Source organism: Tamandua tetradactyla, chromosome 2 (genome assembly GCF_023851605.1).
Source record: "Tamandua tetradactyla isolate mTamTet1 chromosome 2, mTamTet1.pri, whole genome shotgun sequence".
Taxonomy (NCBI): Eukaryota; Metazoa; Chordata; class Mammalia; order Pilosa; family Myrmecophagidae; genus Tamandua; species Tamandua tetradactyla.
Window position 1 is genome coordinate 171,358,074 of NC_135328.1, and position 21,495 is coordinate 171,379,568.

Here is a 21,495-nt window from a genome sequence, read left to right on the forward strand (position 1 = left end):
AGTTAGTATTCCCAGTTTATTCTCTTTAATTCTATTTTGACTCTTCTAGGTATTTTACATTTTCATACAAATTTTAGAATCAGCTTATCACTTCTACCAAAAAAAACCTTCTGGAAATTTGAATGTGATTGTTATGAGCCCATAGATCAATTTAAGAAAATTGATCTCTTCCTAGTACTGAGTTTTCCAATCCCAGAATTTAGTTTATGTCTCCATTTATTTTGGTCTTCTTAAATTTTATCACAATATTTGTGGTTTCCAAAGCAATAGACTGAGCCCCCAATCTTGGGATTTGTTTATATGAAACTTACCCGACAAAGAATAGGCTATGCCTATTTAAAATTAGGCCTAAGAGTCACCCCCAAGAGAACCTCTTTTGTTGCTCAGACGTGGCCTCTCTTTCTCAGCCAACATGACAAGCAAATTAACTGCCCTCCCCTTCTCTACACGAGACATGACTCCCAGGGGTGTGGACTTCCTAGCAATGTGGGATAGAAATCCTAGAATGAGCTGGGGCTCAGCACCAAGGGATTGAGAAAACCTTCTCAACTGAAAGGGGGTAAAGAGAAATGAGAGAAAATGAAGTGTCAATGGCTGAGAGATTCCAAACAGAGTTGAGAGGTTATCCTGGAGGTTAGTCTTACACATTAAATAGATATCACCTTTTTAGTTAAGGTATAGCAGAGAGATTGGAGGGAACTGCCTGAAAATATAGAGCCATGTTCCAGTAGCCATGTTTCTTGAAGATGATTGTATAATGATATAGCTTTCGCAATGTGATTGGGTGATTGTGAAAATCTTGCATCTGATGCTTCTTTTATCTACCTTATGGACAGATAAGTAAAACATGTGGATTAAAAATAAATAAATAATAGGGGGAACAAATGTTAAAATAAATTTAGTAGATTGAAATGCTAGTGATCAATGAAAGGGTAAGGGGTATGGTATGTATGAATTTTTTTATTTTTTCTTTTTATTTCTTTTTCTGAATTAATGCAAATGTTCTAAGAAATTATCATGATGATGAATATAGAACTATGTGATGAAAAGAAAGAATGTTCATATTGTCTGTTGATTGATTTTATCAATAAATTTTTTTTAAAAAAAGAGTGTGGCAGAAGAAATAGGGAGTGAAGTGGTGAGATGCAGTTTTTATGCTGTATGTTAGAGGGAACCAGTGGAGGGTTTTTTTTTTTTTTACATGGGCAGGCACCGGGAAACGAACCCGGGTCCTCGGGCATGGCAGGCAAACACTCTTACCTGCTGAGCCACCGTGGCCCCAGTGGAGGGTTTTAAGCAAGGAAGCAGTGAGGACATGTGAGTTCTAACAGATTACTTGTTTTTAGCTGATGGTCCAGGAGTCATTAAGTTCACTCTACATGGAAGTCAGCAGGCTTCACCATTGCTGGAGCAGAAGCTTTCCCAATCCAAAGCTCTTCCTAACTGCCCCTGCCACCAGCTCAGTGTTCAGCCTGCAAGTTCCCACTCCCTGGAATTTAATTATAAAGTTCTGCCCATTTTATCTTTCTTTTAAGAAAATTATGTAATACATAAGTTGTAAAGAATGCACCAAATTCCTGTGTGCCAGCTCCCAAGCTGAGGTAATAGTACACTACCCATGAGCTTGGAAACCACTATGTTCTCTCCAAGAACATCCCTCACATCCAGAGGAGGCCATTATTCTGAATCTGATGTGGGTCACTCCCAGGCCATGTGTTACCTGAATCCTTGTGTGTTTATTCCAAGCCAATGTGAAGTATTGTTTGCTTTGCAACTTTTGCACTTTATACTACTGTAATCAATGCCATAAAGATTTTATCTCCAAAAAAAACTTGTGGTTTCCAATGTTCAAGATATGCACATATTTTGTTAAGTTTATCATTAAGTTGTTCGTGTTATCATTAAGTAACTTTCTTTCTAATCTTTATACCTTTTATTTCTTTTTCTTGTGTTACTTCATTGACTAGTATTGCTAGTGCAACATTGAAGAGAAGTGGTGAGAGTGTGCACCCTTGTCTCATTCTTTTTTTGTGTGTGTGTAAATAAATTTTATTTTTCATAAATAAGTTTTAACACTTTAGACTGTTAATAAAGACAGTTGACATCTAGTTAACTTCATACAACACTTTTTTCTTCTTTTGAAAATACTCAAATATGATTCCATTGTTCTTTTAGAAAATAGACTAAAAGATATGTTGCATTTAATGAGCTCCAGGAAGAACATTCTATTCCATTCATGTTTTTTCTGACACTTGAAACACTGACTTGTATGTCAACTTAACCTACCTCTTGGAGGAAAAAACAAAACTCTACCATTAAAGATATAGGTTATTTATGTTAACCAATTTTGCTATGTTTCCACAAACAAAACCTATTTTTCACAATGAGGAAGCAGAAAACAATACATAATCAAAAGGATCTATCCTGAAATTATCTCCTTAGAAGATGTTCTAGTTTACTAGCTGCCAAAATGCAATATATCAGAAATGGAATGGCTTTTAACAAGGGGAATTTAATAAGTTGCTAGTTTACAGTTCTAAGGCTGAGAAAATGTCCCAATTAAAACAAGTCTATAGAAATGTCCAATCTAAGGCATTCAGGAAAGGACAGCTTGGTTCAAGAAGGCCAGTGAAGTTCAGCATTTTCCTCTCAAGTGAGAAGGCACATGGCAAACAGAGTCAGGGTTCCTCTCTCATCTGGAAGCGCACATGGTGAACACAGAGTCATCTGCTGGCTTCTTCTCCTGGCTTCCTGTTGCATGAAGCTCTCCGGGAGGCATGTTCCTTCTTCATCTCCAAAGGTCACTGACTGGTGGACCCTCTGCTTCTCATGACTACATCATTCTGCTCTCTCAGCTCTTATTTTCTCCAAAATGTTTCTCTTTTATAGGGTTCCAGTAAACCAATCAAGATCCACATAGAATGGGTGCAGATGTCTCTATCTACCCAGTTCATTGAGTCACATCTCTGTGGAGATAACTTAATCAAGTTTCCGACAGAGAGTGCTGAACAGGGATTAGAAGAAACCACTGCTCCCACAAAATGGGATTAGGATTAAAACATGGCTTTTCTAAGGTACATACGTCCTTTCAACGGGCACAGAAGGTAAGAGATTATGTATGGGATACAAATGATTTTTTTTTAACCAATAAACTCTGGCTCAGAAGATGGCAAATATGATTAATGTAAAATCCAACAGCCTATAAGAATTTCACATCAAATTCTTCCCTATATTATAACAAAAGAAAATGGGTTTGATATTCAATAGGATTAGTGTGACTCAGAATCCTTATTCTGAAAGACAGCTTTGCCATCAAAACAGCTGGAGAAGTATCCACAGGACGCTTTTAGAAAGAGAATGCCTTCCATGCCCCAAACTGTGAGATTAGGCAGTTGTCAGTAAACATGAGGTAAAGAATTAGAACGTTTTGTCCTCATTCATATCACATCGTCCTGGAAATTCAGGTTAAATGTGTTTTGCAGATCACTTCATATCCACCTTAGCATGATAGTATAAATGATAAAGCAATCTTGTTTTTTAAGTGAAAACCACAACATCATTTTTAATGGCTCCAGATCTTTGTTCTGGGAGCTGTTTTTTGTTTATTTGTTTTTAAATACATGGGCAGGCAGGCACTGGGAATCAAACCTGGGTCTCCAGCATGGCAGGTGAGAACTCTACCAATGAGCCACTGTGGACTGCCCCATAACATCACTTTTGAAACTACAAACGGGATTCTCTTCATGTAAGAGAATGATCTAAAGCAAATTCCTGTAGCTAGGCAATGTTTAAAATCTTCAGTGAGTATAACCTGAAGCTCTTAAATTATTAATTTTAAACTCAAAGACAATTAGGCCACTGCAGTCATTTCCTCATCCGAGTCTGTTTCACCTTTTAGCTGCAATTCCTCTAAATGTTTATCTACAGTTGTAACATTTTTCCTCTTGCACTTCTTGGGAGCTGCATCATTAGCACAGATTTTTCTCATTTTAATGTTTGGCAATTTCTTCAGATCAATATCCCATTCCCTAAAAGTTTTCAAATTACTTGCATCTACAATGTCTGGGATCTCGAAACCGTATCCTTCATACTGCTGCCCTTCGCGCGCCATCGTCTGTGTGATGACTGTCTCCCGGGTGTGGTGCCGCCTTCCCTGCCTGTCTCTGATGCTGTTATGTAACTCAATCTGCTCTAGTTCATTGCTGAATCGATTTAAATACCTTTCAATTAATTCGCAAGCATCTTTCTTTGAATATTCTACTTTTTGGGGATCAAGGTGACTGTGAAACCACTGTAGATTTTCACCAATAATGTTGACACGCAAGGCCTTTTCATTCTTTAATCATGGTGACGTCCCCGCGTCCTGGTGGGCCTCTGCGCTCCAGCGGGGGCAGCCCCGGCGACGACAGCGGGTACTTCTCCGGGAGAAGCTCCGGCCCCACCCTTGTCTCATTCTTGATCTTAGAAGAGAATTGCTCAGTCTTTAAACATTAAGTATCAGGTTGGCTGTAGCTTTGCTTAGAAGCTGTGGTGGTTTGAAGCTATTAGGTACCCCAGAAAAGGCCATGTTATTTTAATTCATTCCTGTGGATGCTGATCTATTGTAGGTGGGACCTTTTAATTAGATTATTTTAATTAAGATGTGACCCACCCCATTCAAGGTAGGTCTTAATCCCCTTTTTCGTGTCCTTGATAAGAGGATAAAGGACACACAGGAAAAGCCCAGAATACTCAGAGAAACAGAAAGATGAAGAGAGGCTTACAGAGAAAACACTCAGAGAAGCTAAGAGAGGACCCATGAAAGCCCAGAAAAGAGGATAATGGAACCAGAAGCTGAAAGCAATGAAATCTGGGAGTGAAGGGACAAGAAGATGCTAGATATGTGCCTTCCCAGGTGACAGAGGTGTCCAGGCACCAGCTGCCTTTCTTCACAGAAGGTATCATCCTGTTGATACCTGAATTGGGACATTTTCACAGCCTTAGAACTGTAAATTTGTAAGCTTATAAATTCCCACTGTTAATTCTGGTATATTAGATTTTGGCACTTAAGTAAACCAAAACAGATGCTCTTTTGAATTGAAGGAAGCTTCATTTTATTACTGTTTTTGAGAGTTTTTATCATGTGTGGGTGTTCAATATTTCAAGTGCTTTTTCTGCATCTATTGAGATGATCATATATTTCTCCTATATTTTGTTGTAGTGAAATATATTTACTGATCTTTGAATGTTAAACCAACCTTCCCCCTCTGGGCTAAACTTCACTTGGTCAATGCATATTAGCCTCTTTACATGTTGCTGAATTCTATTTGCTATTTTTTAAACTTTTTAAATTGTGAAATATAACATATGTACAAAAAAGCAATAAATTCACCAGTACATTTTAACAAGTAGTTATAGAACAGATTTTAAAGTTTGGTATGGGTTTCAGTTCCACAGTTTTTCATTTTTTCTTCTAGCTGCTCCAAGACACTGGAGACAAACAGAAATATCAACCTGATTCAGCAGCCATATTCATTTGTTAGATCCTATCTTCTCTGTTACACTCCTCCTTCTCTTTAAATAACATATATACATAAAAGCAATAAATTTCAAAGCACAGTGCAACAATTAGTTGTTGAACAGATTTCAGAGTTTGGTATAGGTTACAATTCCACAATTTTAGGTTTTTATTTCTAGCTGCTCTAAGGTACTGGAGGCTAAAAGAAATATCAATATAATGATTCAGCACTCATTCATTCGTTAAATCCTAACTTCTCTGTACAACTCCGCATCGCCTTTGATCTGTCTCCCACACTTTATGTGCATTTGGACTATGCCCAAATCTAACTTTTTCATATTGGAAGGGGTGGATGATAATGTGGGATAGGGAGATGGAGCTAGCTGATGTTCTGGAAGGGCTGGCTCCACTGCATTTCAGGAAATATCTGGTCCAGGGATCCATCTGGAGGCTGTAGGTTTTGGAAAGTTACCCTAGTGCACAGAATATTTGTAGAATCTTATATAATATCTTAAATATTATTTAAAACTGGCAGGAATGGTTTTGGTTGAGGTTGGCAAGTTATGATAGGTAAGGTAAGGGTCCCCTTTCATTCTTCTGGCTGTTGATTTCCAGTTTTCCCATGTCCATTTATTGAAAAGACTATTTTGTCCCAGTTCAGCGGATTTGGGGGCTTGTCAAAGATCAGTTTACCATATATTTGATGGTATATATCTGCACTCTCAATTCTATTCCATTGGTCAATACTTCTTTCTTTAAGCCATTACCATGCTTTTTTTTTTTAACATGGGCAGGCACCGGGAATCAAACCCAGGTCCTCTGGCATCGCAGGCAAGCATTCCTGCCTGTTGAGCCACTGTGCCCCGCCCACCATGCTTTTTTGATTACTGTGACTTTATAATAAGTTTTAAAATCGGGAAGTGTTAGTACTTCCACTTCATTCTTCTTTTTTAGTGTGCTCTTTAGCTATTCATGGTCTCTTTCCCTTCCAGATAAATTTGGTAGCTAGCTTTTCCAACTCTTCGAAGTAGGTTCTTGGGATTTTGATTAGTACTGCATTGAATCTGTAGATCAACTTGGGTAGAATTAACATCTTAACTACATTTAACCTTCCTACGCTCGGGCAGGGAATCTTCTTTCACCTATTTAGGTCTTCTTTGATTTCATTTAACAATGTTATGTAGTTCTCTGTGCACAAGTCCTTTATATCCCTAGTTAAGTTCATGCCTAGATACCTGATTCTATTACTTGCCATTTTGAATGGAATTGACTCCTCAGTTAGGTCATTGCTTGTGTGCAGAAACATTATTGATTTTTGCACACTGATTTTATAAGCTGCCACCTTGCTGAATTTGTTTATTAGCTCAAGTAACTTTGGTGTAGATTTCACAGGATTTTCCATGTATATATCATGTCATCTGCAAATAATGAAAGTTTTACTACTTCCTTTCCAACTTGGATACCTTTTATTTCTATGTCCTGCCTGATTGCTCTCGCCAGAATTTCTCATTCAATGTTGAATAGTGGCAACAAAGAGGGCATCCTTATCTCTTTACCAGTCTTAGGGGGAAAGCTTTTAGCTTCTCACCATTGAATATGATGCTGGCTATGAGTTTCTTATATATGCTTTTTTATCACGCTGAGTAAGTTACCTTTGATTCCTACCTTTTGAAGTGTTTTTATCAGAAAAGGATGTTGAATTTTGTCGAATGCTTTTTCAGCATCAGTCGTGATCATATGATTTTTTTCCCTTTCATGTTGTTAATATGCTGTATTACATTAACTGATTTTGTTGTACCAGTTTTGCATACCTGGTATAAACCCCACTTGGTCAAGGTGTATAATTTTTTAAATATGCTGTTGGATTTGATTTGCTAATATTTTGTTGAGAATATTTGCATCTGTGTTCATTACGGAAATTGGTCTGTAGTTTTCCTTTCTTGTAGCATCTTTACCCAGCTTTGGTGAAAGATGATGTTAGCTTCATAAAATGTGTTAGGGAGTGTTCCTTTTTCTTCAATTTTTTGCAAAAGTTTGAGCAAATTGGTATTCATTCTTTTTGGAATGGCTCCTATGAAGCCATCTTGCCCTGGACTTTTCCTTGTAGGAATATTTGGTGACTGTTTGAATCTCTTTACTTGTGATTGGTTTTTTAAGATCTTCTGTTTCTCCCTGAATCAGTGCAGATTGTTTGTGTGTTTTCAGGAATTTGTCCATTTCATCTAAGTTGTCTAGTTTGTTGGTGTACACTTGTTCATAGTATCCTCTTATGATTTCTTTTATTTCTTCAGGGTCTGTGGTAGTGACCCCACTTTGATTTTGTTTATTTGCTTCCTCTCTTTTTCTTTGTCAGCCTTGCTAGTGCCCACTTAAATTATTGATTTTCTTGAAGAACCAACTTTTGGTTTTACTGATTCTTTCTATTGTTCTTTTGTTCTCCCATTCATTTAACTCTGCTTTAATCTTTGTTATTTCTCTTCTTCTATTTGCTTTGGGGTTATTTCGCTACTCTTTCTCAAGTTCCTCCAGATGAGCAGTTAAATCCTCCATTTTTCATCTTTCTTTCTTTTTTAAATAGGCATTTAGTGCGATAAATTTCACTGTCAGCACAGCCTTTGCTGCATCCCATAAGTTCTGATATGCTGTATTCTCATTTTCATTAATCTCCAGATAGCAACTGATTTCCCTAACAAGGTCTTCTTTGACTCACTCATTGTTTAAGAGTGTGTTATTTAATTTCCACTTCTTTGTGAAAGTTCTTGCTCTTTGATGGTTATTGATTTCCAGCTTCACTCCATTGTGATCAGAGAAAGTGCTTTGAGTAATTTCAATGTTTAAAAATTTTTAAATACCTATTTTGTGCCCCAGCATATGATCTATCCTGGAGAATGTTCCATGAGCACTAGTGAAGAATGTATATCCTAGTGTTTTGAGATGTAACAACCTATATATGTCTGTTAGGTCTAAGCCATTTATCAAATTGTTTAAGTTCCCTATATCTTTGTTGATTTCCTGTTTGGCTTTTCTATCTCTAGAGGAGAATGGTGTATTGAAGTCTCCTGCTATTATTGTTGAAATGCTATTGCTTTCTTCAGTTTTGCCAATGTCTCTCTCATGTACTTTGGAGCTCCTTGATTGGGGGCATAGATATTCATGATTGTCATTTCTTCTTGGTTAATTGTTCCTTTTACTAATATATAGTGTTCTTCTTTATCTCTTATGATGTCTTTACATTTAAAGTCTATTTTGTTTGATATTAGTATAGATACTCCTGCTTTCTTTTGCTTATAGCTTGTATGGAACATCTTTTTCTAACCTTTCACTTTCAATCTGTTTGTATCCTTGTGTCTAAAATGAGTCTTTTGTAAGCAGCATATAGATGGATTATATTTTTTAATCCATTCTGCCAAGCTATATCCTTTTCTTTTTTTTTTTTAACATGGGCAGGTACTGGAAACCGAACCCAGGTCTCCAGCACGGCAGGTGAGAATTCTGCCACTGAGCCACCATGACCAGCCCCAATTTGTATCTTTTAATTGGTAGGTTTAGCCTGTAACATTCAAAGGCATGACTGTAAAGGCATTTCTTGAATCAACCATCTTATCCTTTGGATTTTATTTGTCAGATCATATGTTCTTTTCCCTCTTTCTTTTTTTATCCTTTAGTTTACCCTTACTGGTACTTTTAAATTCTGTGCCCTCCTCCAGTCCTCCCTCTCCTGTCTTTTTTTTTTTTCAACTGGCAGAATTTCCTTTAGTATTTCTTGCAGAGCTGGTCTCTGGTTGACATATTCTCATTGCCATGGTTTGTCTGTGGAAATTTTCATCTCTACCTCAGTTTTGAAGGACAGTTTGGCTGAGTAGAGAATTCCTAGCAGGAAGTCTTTCTCTTTCAGGAGCTTAAATGCATCATACCACTGCCTACTTGCCTCCATAGTGCCAGTTGAGTAGTCCAAACTCAGTCTTATGTGGTTACCCTTGTATGTAGTACATTGGTTTTCTTGCTGCTTTCAAGATTTTCTGCTTTCCTTCCACATTCAACATACTGATTAGTATGTGTCTTGGGGTAGGCCTATTTAGATTTATTCTATTTGGAGTTCACTGGGCTTCTTTGATTATTATATTTATGTCTTTTTAAAAGTTTGGGAAGTTTTCCCCCATTATGTCCTCTACTAATCTTCCTAGCCCTTTACTCTTCTATTCTCCTTCTGGGACACTGATGATTCTTATATTTGTGCAGTTTGTTTTGTCCATCATTTTTCCTGAGATCCAATTCAAATTTTTCCATCTTTTTTTTCTGTCATTTTATGTATCCAAAATCAGTTGAACTGTTCTCTAGTTCACTTATTCTTTCTTCTGCTTCTTCAAATCTGCTGTTGTGTGTCTGTAGTATATTTTTTATTTGGTCTACAACATCTTTAATCTCTATGATATCTGCTCTTTTTCTATTTATTATTTCAAATTCCTCCTAATGCTATTCTAGTGTCTTCTTGATCTCTTTTATGTCATTTGCCATCCCACTGATTTTATTTGGTAAAGTTATATAAATATCTTTGATTAGTTGTGTGCTGATTTGAAAGGATGTATGCTCCCTAGAAAAGCCATGTTTTAATCAAAATCCCATTTCATAAAGGTAGAATAATCCCTATTCAATACTGTATGTTTGAAACTACTAATCAGATCATCTCCCTGGCTGATGTGATTTAATCAAGAGTGGTTGTTAAACTGGATTAGGTGATTTTATGTCTCCACCCATCTGGGTGGGTCTTGATTGGTTTATTGGAGCCCTATAAAAGAGGAAACATTTTGGAGAATGGGGAGAATTCTGCAGCACCATGAAGCAGAGTCCACCAGCCAGCGACCTTTGGAATAAAGAAAAATGCCTCCCAGGGAGCTTCATGAAACAGGAAGCCAGGAGAAAAAGCTAGCAGATGAGGAACCCTGAATGTGTTCACTTTGTGCCTTTCCAGATGAGAGAGAAACTCTGTGTTCCCCATGTGCCCTTCCACTTGAGAGAGAAACCCTGAACTTTATCAGCCTTCTTGAATCAAGGTATCTTTCCCTGGATGGATGCCTTTGATTGGACATTTTCATAGACTTGTTTTAATCGGGACATTTTCTCAGCCTTAGAACTGTAAACTAGCAACTTATTAAATTCCCCCTTTTAAAAGCCATTTCATTTCTGGTATATTGCATTCCAGAAGCTAGCAAACTAGAACAAGTTGTTCCAAGGTCTCTTTCCTCTGTCATTTTTAAATTTGGTCATTAGGTTGGGTTGTGTTCGTCTGCATCTTCATATGGTTAGTGATCTTCTGTTGCATTTGCAGCATGTAACTATCTTGATAGGGTTACTTTGGGTGTTGAATTCCTTCAGTAGCTTTTGTATTTGCTGGATGGGTATGGAGCAGGGGCATGGGGAGGGGTACAACAGTGCAGTGACAGGTTGCGATGTAGTGATGCCTGTGGCTACACATCACTCCCACCTCTCTTGTGCATTTTCTCCTTTAAAACCACAAGCTGTCAGAAGGAGAGTTGGAGCCATTTTTCCTTTCCTTTCACTAGCAGGTTTGCTGGCTCCCATCTGCCTGCTCTCCCTTTGCTGTCAATATGTTTCTCTCTCTCTCAATAAGCCCATTAAGCTTTAACTCACTGTTTCATGTGGAATCCTTTAATGACCTGGTGCCTAACATAAATGGTGCCAAAACATGGGAGACAGGGCTGACTAAAGTCTTAGCTTTCCGGCCCCTTAGGGTTATAAGAGCAGCCTTCCAGTCATTCAATCCACCGAACCAGCACAGTCACTATGGTTTCCATGTAATTTATGGCTTGAGTTTCCAGTTCAGACCATCTTAAGGTGAGGTCAGCTCACATCCATGGCACTCAAATGACTACAATTAATTTGGCCCTAGGTAAGTGATGTCTTTCTGCCCAGATCCTTCCCTGGAGAGTTGTGTTTGGTGTCCCAGGGACACCCCATACCGCCTCAGTGTGTCATTTAGGCTCATGTTAGAGTGGCCCCAGACTCAGTGCTTACAAAATCTGAGTACCCAGTCAAACCTCTCCCATGCTCAGGGAGCATGACACTCCGGGAGCATGATGTTCAGGGAGAATTTTTCCCAGTGCAGCAGTCACATCAGCTTGGGGGAACACCTTAAGTGAATGATTGCACATACTCCTGGTCTCTGATGATAAACCTGTGATGCCTGCTTTGTTGTCACGAAGGATTATGGATCTGGGTAGTTAAGGCCCACTAAAAGTACCCCACCTCAGTGTCCCAGAGTCAACCCAGCATTTACTTCTAAGGCACCCCAACCTGTTTTAGTGCAGCATCTATTTTGGTCTGCCTCAGCCCAGTATTCCAACCTGGCATCTACCTTGGTGCCCGTAAGGCATCCCAACCTGTTTTAAAGCAACATTTACTTTGGCCCACTTAGACACTGTGCCTCAACCCACTTTAACATGGCATCTACTCCAGCAGTCATGGCCAATGCCCTAACAATTCCTATAAAACACTCTCAGTAAACTCCAAGTAAGAAAAAGAAAATAAAACCAGAAAAATTTATTTTTCTCTGTAATTCAGCTTGGCCACAATACCCTTTAAAACAACAAAATATTTGCCCCACAACATGGCACTCTTGATTAACAAATGGTCTGAAAGTTCCTCCCCCCAAACTTAATTATTATTTTATTATTCTATTGCTTTACCTCCTTTATAAAAAACCTTCTAAGCTTCCTACCCATCTAATTACGTCTAAGGTGGTGTCATAAGTGTTTCATGTCTGTTTAATTGTTAACTAATATATTTGGTATATTAAATATTTAATGACTGTTTATTAGCTAATGTGTTCAGTCTAATTATTAATTGATATGTTTCTACATTCATATTAGTCAAATGTTCATAACTGGTAACTAATTATAAAAATTCTTTTAAAAAGGGAACTTTTAGGCTGTATTGAAAATTAAAAGCATTTTAGTTATGTCTATAAAAAAGTTTCATTCTATAACATAATCTAACCTCACTATAATTCAAAATGAAAATACTACTACAAGTAATGAATTAAATATGTTATTTCAACTCATTTTTTACAAAAATACGAAGATGGAATGAGATGGCATATTCAATCCTTTATTTACCCCTCTCAAAAATATTTCTGTGTTTCTGTTTTTTTTTTCAAATAATAAATTTCCTATTTATGTCTGTTCTTTTTCAATGTATGGTTTCATACCTCTGGATAGTATGAGTAGAAATTAATAAAAAAATTTCTTAACGAGCTCTAAGCCATCTTTCTGTCTATACAACCAATTAAAAAGTTTTCCTGGATTTAAACTTGGGACAAATTCATTAAGCTCAGTAAATTTCCCAGAACTTAATAGTCAATGTAATTTATTTTTTTAACAGTCAATGTACTTTTAAAATTCTTCATAATTTTTAAATTGTGTAAAAACAATAGAAGGAATTAAATGATGAATTTTTAAATAATAAAAATACAATTTTATCCTGCCTAGGTATGTTCTCCTTAAAAAACAATTAAGGTTAACAAAAATATAAATGAATGTTTTATAACTTTAATTACCTAATTTTAAAAAATCTGAATTTTCTTACTTGGCCATTTGTTATCTCAATACGTATAAAAACTTGAAGTTTAATAACTTTATTAATGCCAGACTGTCATAAATAAACAGACATAAGTCTTAGCTTCTAAGGATTTATAGTCTAGTTAAAATATACACCTATTAAGGCTTTTTATAAAGCAGTGGTAACAAAGAAATAAAAATGCTGAAAAAATTTAAAAAGCAGAGAAATAAAAAATAACCTAAAAAGTCCTCAAAGAGATGGCAGTACATAAAACTTTTGAATAAAAAAGTGGCACTTAAACAAACAGAACACTGAACTAGTTTTTAAAAGCCGTAACTTAATTCTGCAAGTTAACATATTCCTGCTATTATTTAGCAGTTAAAAATATTGTTTAAAATTTTTTGAGTTTTTGCTAAATTAATCTAAAAGATTTTAAATTATAAATAATCATTTGTGTGTTCTAAACATAAAGTATATAAATGCCTGGCCATGTTCTAAACCCAAACATAAATTTCTTCCTTCCTCCATTATTTTTAAATCTCTGGCTCTTCTTCCCTTCATAAGTACTATTATTAAAGGAAAGTATGCAGATTCAAATCTTTATAAGTATATCATCAAATTTATTTCTGATTATTTGCAGTTCAAATATATAAAAACTATAGGTGAAATGAATCAAAAGGTAATAAAAAGTTAAAATAAAAGGATTTTATTTGTTAAAGTCATTGTAAACTGTAAGCCCTAAATGGATAAAGAAAGTAACAGAGAATTGGAGAAAATGGATTTTATTATTATAGTCATTTTTAATTATAGTTCTGAATGATTGTAAAAAATTATGAAGAAAAGTTTATGAAAATGAATTCTGTCTATCAGAAAATGATTGTAAAGAGTTATAAAGAGTTTAAGAAAGTAAATTCTGTCTGTCATAATCAGTACTAACCAAAATTTAATAGGTCTATTTATCACATATTTCAAAAAAAAAGGAAAGCTTTTGTGTTATGCTGAGTATTCATCAAAACTAAAGGTAAGTTTTCTCTATGTTTTATTAACATGAATTGTTAATATGCTTTTAATATAAAATATATCTTAAAAACAATTTTTCTTTATCATCCAAATACTGTGTCTAAAATATTTTACATCAAAATAATATCATTATTAGTGTTTATACTGGCATTATCCTTTATTTCAGAAAACAAGTTTTCTCACTGTTAGGAAAAAACTGTTACAAATAATTTGTTCTTTCACCTTGCATAAATAAGGGCTAGGGTACTAAAATAACTTAACCTATTCATAAGAACATATTAAAATGGTTAAAAATTCTATTTTGCTACTAATTAAGTTTAAATAAGCAAAATATTCATATATTTGAAAATTGTATAAATTCCAAAAAAATTGACAATATTTTCACTATCAATGTTATATCCTAATACTAATCTATATGATGTTAAGCAATGGTATGGTGCCATTAATCATGGTTTTAATTATTTTTAAAAAGCTACAGATCATAAAAACAGCCAAATTGTCCATTGCACAGCTTTACTCTATTACTTGTCTAAAAATATATATGCTCAACTTTCAAATAAAAGTTAAACAAATATATATTATATTTTATCTGTTAAATAACATAACTTTGGTAAATGTGTAAAAATATAATGGAACAAAACCTCTGCTATAATTTCTTAATATAAAAAACTGCCTAATGTTTTTATTTCTAAAAAAGTTTCATTTAAAAATACTTATAAAGATTAAAGCTCAGATTTTAAGCATTAACTATTATCATTAAAGTCTGAAGTACTTTGCTCTTTATATAACCCTCAAACTCTAATTAAAAATGTAATAAAACTGATATCGTTCAAACTGAAATAAATCAATATACAAAGTAAAAAATAGTAGTCTGTATTTTAAAGCTTTAACTTTTATGTGAGATTTTAAAATGTTTATTACATACAAAATTTGCACTATCTAATTTAATCTGTCTAGTAAATTAAACAACCTAATTTGGCTTTATTTAACATAGAACCTGAAATAAGGAACAAAACCTGATGTTTTGTACAAGTTAATGTTTTATATTTTACATTTCAAAGTGTTTGGGACAAAAAAATGGAAAAGTGTCTGCAAAGTTCCTTGAGGACTGGGAAAAATAAAACTATTAGAAATTCCCCAGGAAGCCAAGGCTTCAATTTTAATCCTTGCCCTAATGAAACTTATTTCTATAATAGTAAACTAAACCTTCTTAGAATTAGTGCCAAGAGTCATTTCCAAAAGATCTCTGCTATTACTCAAATGTGGTCTCTCTCTAAGCCAAACTCTTAGCTTCCCCCAACGTGGGACATAATTTCCAGGATTTTAAACATGGCAACTGACAGGGTGAAATACAACTAACCTTGGCATCACAGAACATAGCTGGCCCTGGAACTGTAAGATATAAGCTCCAAAGATGAGCCTGACTATGACATGGATGAACTGACCAAAAGGGGGGAAAGAAAGAGTTTCAATGGCTAAGATATTTCAAATCGAGTCGAGAGGTTATTCTGGAGGTTACTCTTATGCAAACTTCAGCCAGATATTGCAAACTGCCATAATACAGCAAATCCCAACCAACAATGTTCCTAGAAACCCTAAAAAATATCTACTGCTCTATAAAATTTTACTTATTACGTTTATTTTTCAGAAACTTAAAACCTCCAACTTGTTCCATTGCAAAAGAAGCTCTGAAATCTGAAGATACTGAACACTCCAAAAATAACAACTGATTTCATCAATTCATCCCTTTGCACCTTAAATCTTATTAACAACTCACTCTTCCTTAATTATCCTCCTATTAATTTTCCCTGCCTCTTACAATGTCTATCTAAGTTTCTTCACAGGTCAATAGCAGCTGTGACCAACCAGCAAAATTCTGAAGACATACTACTGCTACAACAAAAATTTAAAATCTGCTCCTGTTGCAGCCTAATTAATGATGCCTCTGCCTGGCTCAAATCAATTTTTCCTTCCCCAACTCCATCCCTTTGACAGCAGGAAGTAGTCAAAAAGAGAACATGACATCCCTGGTCCCTCCAAAATTTGCTTTGAGCTAAGCTAAGGCATCCCCCCAAACCTAACCTCAGCTCCAGTTAATTTTATTAAAATAAAAAGGCAGGAATGTCAGGTCTCAGAAAATAAAACTTAACATACAAAATGGATTCTGTGGCATGAGGGCCTCTTCCGTTTCTCTCCCTCAGCAGCTCCTCTGACAGGACCTGATGTGCTAGCAAGATAGATGAGCACAAACATGCCAATGCCTCACCTTCCAGAAGCCAAGCCAGATAACCATGAGCACGAAGTCATGATCTGCACCAGCCTGATATCTCCTGGTGATGCCTGTGGCCACACATCACCCCACCCCCACTTTTTGGTGCATTTTCTCCTTTAAAACCACAAGCTGTCAGAAAGAGAGTTGGAGCCATTTTTCCTTTCCTTTCGCTAGCAGGTGAAATTTCCCTGCTGGGTTTCAGGCTTTCTTTGGACCTTTGACCACTTGTTTTGCTTCAAGTTTCTTACTTTTGGGATGAAAATTATGGTTTCACATGGCTTGAATACAGAGACATTTTCTTGCAGGATGGATCATACCCTGAGTCTCACCTATAACTGATTAAGATGTGATTTTGATTTTGAGGTGATGCTAGAATAGTTAAGAATTTTGGGGGTGTTGGGATAGGGTATATGTAGTTGCATGTGGGAAGGCCATGAATTGGGGGAGCCAGGGAATTGAGTGTTATTGGTTGAATTATGTCCCCCCAAAAGATATGTTGAATATAATACACCACTAATGCACTAAAAAGGAAAAACCACATAATCATCTTGATTGTTGCAGAAATGCATTTGCAAAATCCAGGATCCTTTCTTGATAAAAATACTGTGAAAGGTAGAAATCAAAGAAAATTTCCTCAACTTGATAAATAACATATATAAAAAACCCTCAGTGAACATTGTACTCAATGGTGAGAGAATGAAAGCTTTCCCTCAAAGATCAGGAACAAGACAAGGATGTCCTGTTATTCATCATTGTACCAGAAGTTCTAATTAGAGCAATCAGGCAAGAAAAAGAAATAAAAGACATACAAATTGGAAAAGAAGAAGTAAAACTTTCACTAAATAGAGTGGACATGAACCTAGAAAGTCCTTAAAAAAACAAACAAACATAGTACTAGAACTAATAAATGAGTTCAGCAAAGTGATGAAGTACAAGATTAACATGAAAAAAACCAGTAGTGTTTCTATACAATAGTAATGAGCTACCTGAGGAGGTAATCAAGAAAAAATTACAATAGCAACTAAAAGAATCAAGTATCTTTTAAGGAATAGACTTAACCAAGAATAACGTAACGGACTTGTATACAGAAAACTACAAAACATTGCTAAAAGAAATCAAAGAAGACATAAATAAATGGAAAAACATTCATGTTCATGGATTGGAAGGCTAAATGTTGTTAAAATGTTAACTCTACCCAAATTGATCTGAGAGTCAATGCAATATCAAATAACAATCAGAAGACAGCAGGAGTAACTATACTAATATCCAACAAATTAGACTTCACATGTAAAACAGTTTAAAGAGACAAAGAAGGACACAATGTATTAATAAAAGGACCAATTCAATAAGAAGACATAGCAATCATAAATATCTATGCACTGAGCCAGAATGCCCCAAAATACATGAGGCAAACATTGAAAAGGGAAATAGACAAATCTACCATAATAGCTGGAGACTTCAATTCCCCACTCTCATCAATGGACAGAACATCTAGACAGAGGATCAATAGAGAAATAGAGAATTTGAATAATACAACAAATGAGCTAGATTTAACAGACATTTATAGAACATTACACCCCACAACAGCAGGATACACCTTTTTCTCAAGTGCTCATGGATCATTCTTAAGGATAGACTATATGCTTGGTTACAAAGCAAGTCTCAATAAATTTTAAAAGATTGAAATCATACAAAACACTTTCTCAAATCATAAAGGAATGAAGTTGGGAATCAATAATAGGCAGAGTGCCAGAAAATTCACAAATATGTGTATGCTCAACAACACACTCTTAAACAACCAGTGGGTCAAGGAAGAAATTACGAGAGAAATCAGTAAATATCTCGAGGCAAATGAAAATGAAAACACAATTGTATGAAAATTTATGGGATATAGCAAAGGCAGTGCTAAGAGGGAAATTTATTGCCCTAAATGCCTATATTAATAAAGAAAAAAAAGCAAAAATTGAGGAATTAATTGTTCACTTGGAAGAACTAGAGAAAGAACAGCAAATTAAAACCAAAGCAAGCAAAAGGAAAGAAATATGAAGAGTAGACCAGAAATAAATGAAATTGAGAACATGAAAACAATCGAGAAAATCAACAAAACCAGAAGTTGGTTCTATGAGAAAATCAATAAGATTGATGGACCCTTAGTGAGTTGACAAAAAGAAGGAGGGTATGCAAATAAATAAAATCAGAAATGGAAGGGGAGACATAACCACTGACCCCACAGAAATCAAGGAAGCACTGAGAGGATACTATGAACAACTTTATGCTAATAAAGTCGACAATGTAGATGAAATGGACAACTTCCAAGAAAGGCATGAACAACCAACATTGACTCAAGAAGAAACAGACGACCTCAACAAACCAATCCCAAGTAAAGAAATTGAATTAGTCATTAAGAAGCTCCCCCAAAAAGAGAGTCAATGCCATACCAACCAAAATTCCTACAACCTACTTTGCAGAAAAGGAAAATCTAATTATAAATTTATTTGGAAGGGTAAGTTGACTCAAACAGTCAAAAACATCTTGAAAAAAGAATGAAGTGGTAGGACTCATGCGTCCAGACTTTAAAGTATACTATAATGCCACAGTGGTCAAAACAGCATAAAGATAGACATATTAATCAATGAAGTGAATTGAGAATTCAGAAGTAAACTCTCAGGTCTATGGTAAGTTGATTTTTGACAAGTCTACTCAACTAGGACAGAACTATTTCTTCAATAAATAGTGCCAGGAGAACTGAAAATCAATATCCAAAAGAATGAAAGAGGACTCTTATCTCACATCCTATACGAATTTAGCTGAATATGGATCATAAACCTAAACATAAAAGCCAGTGTCATAAAACTTCTAGAAGAAAATATGGAGAAGTATCTTCAAGATTTAGTGATAGGCGGTAGTTCCTTAGACTTCCTACTCAATGCACAAGCAATGAAAGAAAAAATAGATGAATGGAACCTCCTCAAAACTGAATATTTCTGTGCTTAAAGGACTTTATATAAAAGGGTGAAAAGGTAGCTGATTCAATAGGAGAAAATATTTGGAAACCTCATATATAATAAGGGTTTGATATCCAGAACATATAAAGAAATCCTACAACTCAGCAATAAAAAGACATTCAACCCAATTTAAAAATGGGCAAAAGAAAAAACAGCACATGATGCTTAAAATCACTATTTATGAGGGAAATGCAAATCAAAACCACAATGAGATATCATTTCACACATATTAGAATGACCACTATTAAACAGACAAGAAACAAGTGTTGAAGAGAATGTGGAGAAATAGGAACACTTATTCACTGCTGGTGAGAATGCAAAATGTTATAGCCACTGTGAAGACAGTTGGTGATTCCTCAGAAAGCTATACTTAGCAATCCAGCAATCCTGCTACCTGGTATATACCCAGAAGAATTAAAAGTAGGGATGTGAACAGACATTTGCACACCAAGGTGCATAGCAGCATTATTCACAATTACCAAAAGATGGAAGAAACCCAAGTGCCAATCAACCAATGAATGGATAAACAATATGTGGGGTGTGTGTGTGTGTATGAATGTGTGTGTGTGTAAATATATTTTTATACATATATATGATGAAATATTAATAAACAGTAAGAAGGAATGAAGTCCTGAAGCGCACAACAGCATGGATGAACCTTGAGATCATTATGTTGAGTGAAATAAGTCAGACACAAAAGGACACATACTGTATGATCTCATAAATATGAGCTAATTACTTGTAAACTCATAGACATAAAATCTAGAATATACATTACCCAGAGACAGAATGGGGCTAGAGAATGGGAAGCAGTTGCTTAATATGTGCAGAATTTATAAATATGTTGAATTCAAGTGTTTGGAAATAGATAGAGGTAACAAATTACTGTGAGTATAACAGCACTGAATTATCTGTGAATGTGGGTAAAAAGGGAAATATGTCCCTAGGAGGAAAACTAGATGTTAAAACATGGAACTATATAACACAGTGAATCTTGAGGTGGGTGATGACTGGTTAACAGTATAAATATTGGAAAGTTCTTTCATGAACTAGAACAAATGTATGATGCTATTGTCAAGAGTTAATAATAGAGTGGAATATGGGAAAATTTGCACCTATTGCAAGCTATGGACTATAATGAACATATAATATTTTTTCATCAATAGTAACAAATGAACCATACCAATGCTAGAAGTCAATAATAGTTGGGGATAAAGGGTATGGGATGTTTTGGGTTTTTTTTTCCTCTGGAGTAATAAAATGTTCTGAAATTGATTGTGGTGATGAAAGCACAACTAAGGGATAATACTGTGAATCTTTTGGTGTATACTTTGGATAGGTTGTATGGTATTTGAATTTATCTCATTAAAAATTTTTTATGTAAAAAAAGATGTGTTGAAGTCCTAAACCCTAGTACCTCAGAATGTGACTTTATTTTGAAATAAGATTATTGCAGGTGGAATTAGGCAAGTGAAAATGAGTAGGGTGGGCCTTTAATTCAATATGACTGGTGTCCTTTTAAGAAGGGGAGAGGAGACACAGGCATAGAGTGAAGGCCTTGTGAAGATGCTGCAGCTACAAGGCAATGAACATCAGGGAGTGTTGGCGAACCAAAAAAAACCTAGAAAGCAGCAAGGAAGGATTCTTTGGTACAGGTTGCAGAGAGATCAACATTTTTTTTTGACATCTTGATTTCAGACTTCTATGTTCCAGGACTGTGAGACAATAAATTTCTGTTGCTTTAAGCTACCCAGTTTATGATACTTTGTTATGGAGCCCCTGGTAACTAATATAAATGGAGTCCTTATCAGAAGAGAAGATACACCAACACACAAGGGGAGAATGCCATGTGAAGATGAGGGCAAAAATTGGAGTAGTGAATATGCAAGCAGATGAATGTCAAGTGTTGTCAGCAAATACCAGAAACTATAAGAGGCAAAAATGAATTCTCCCCTACAGGTTTCAGAGAGTGGATGACCTGCTGACACCTTCCTTTTGGACATCTGTTCTACAGCACTGTGACACAACAAATTTCTATTGTTTTAAGCCACCTAGTTCGTGGTACTGTTCCTTGGAAAGTAATGCAGCAGTATTTCATTACTTTTTATGTCTGAATAATATTCAAT

At 35.5% G+C, this 21,495-nt stretch overlaps 1 pseudogene; it reads right to left on the minus strand.

The window, feature by feature from the left end:
- Positions 1 to 2,700: 2,700 nt before the first annotated feature.
- LOC143654426 (translation machinery-associated protein 16 pseudogene) lies at positions 2,701 to 16,385 on the minus strand (annotated as a pseudogene).
- Positions 16,386 to 21,495: the final 5,110 nt, after the last annotated feature.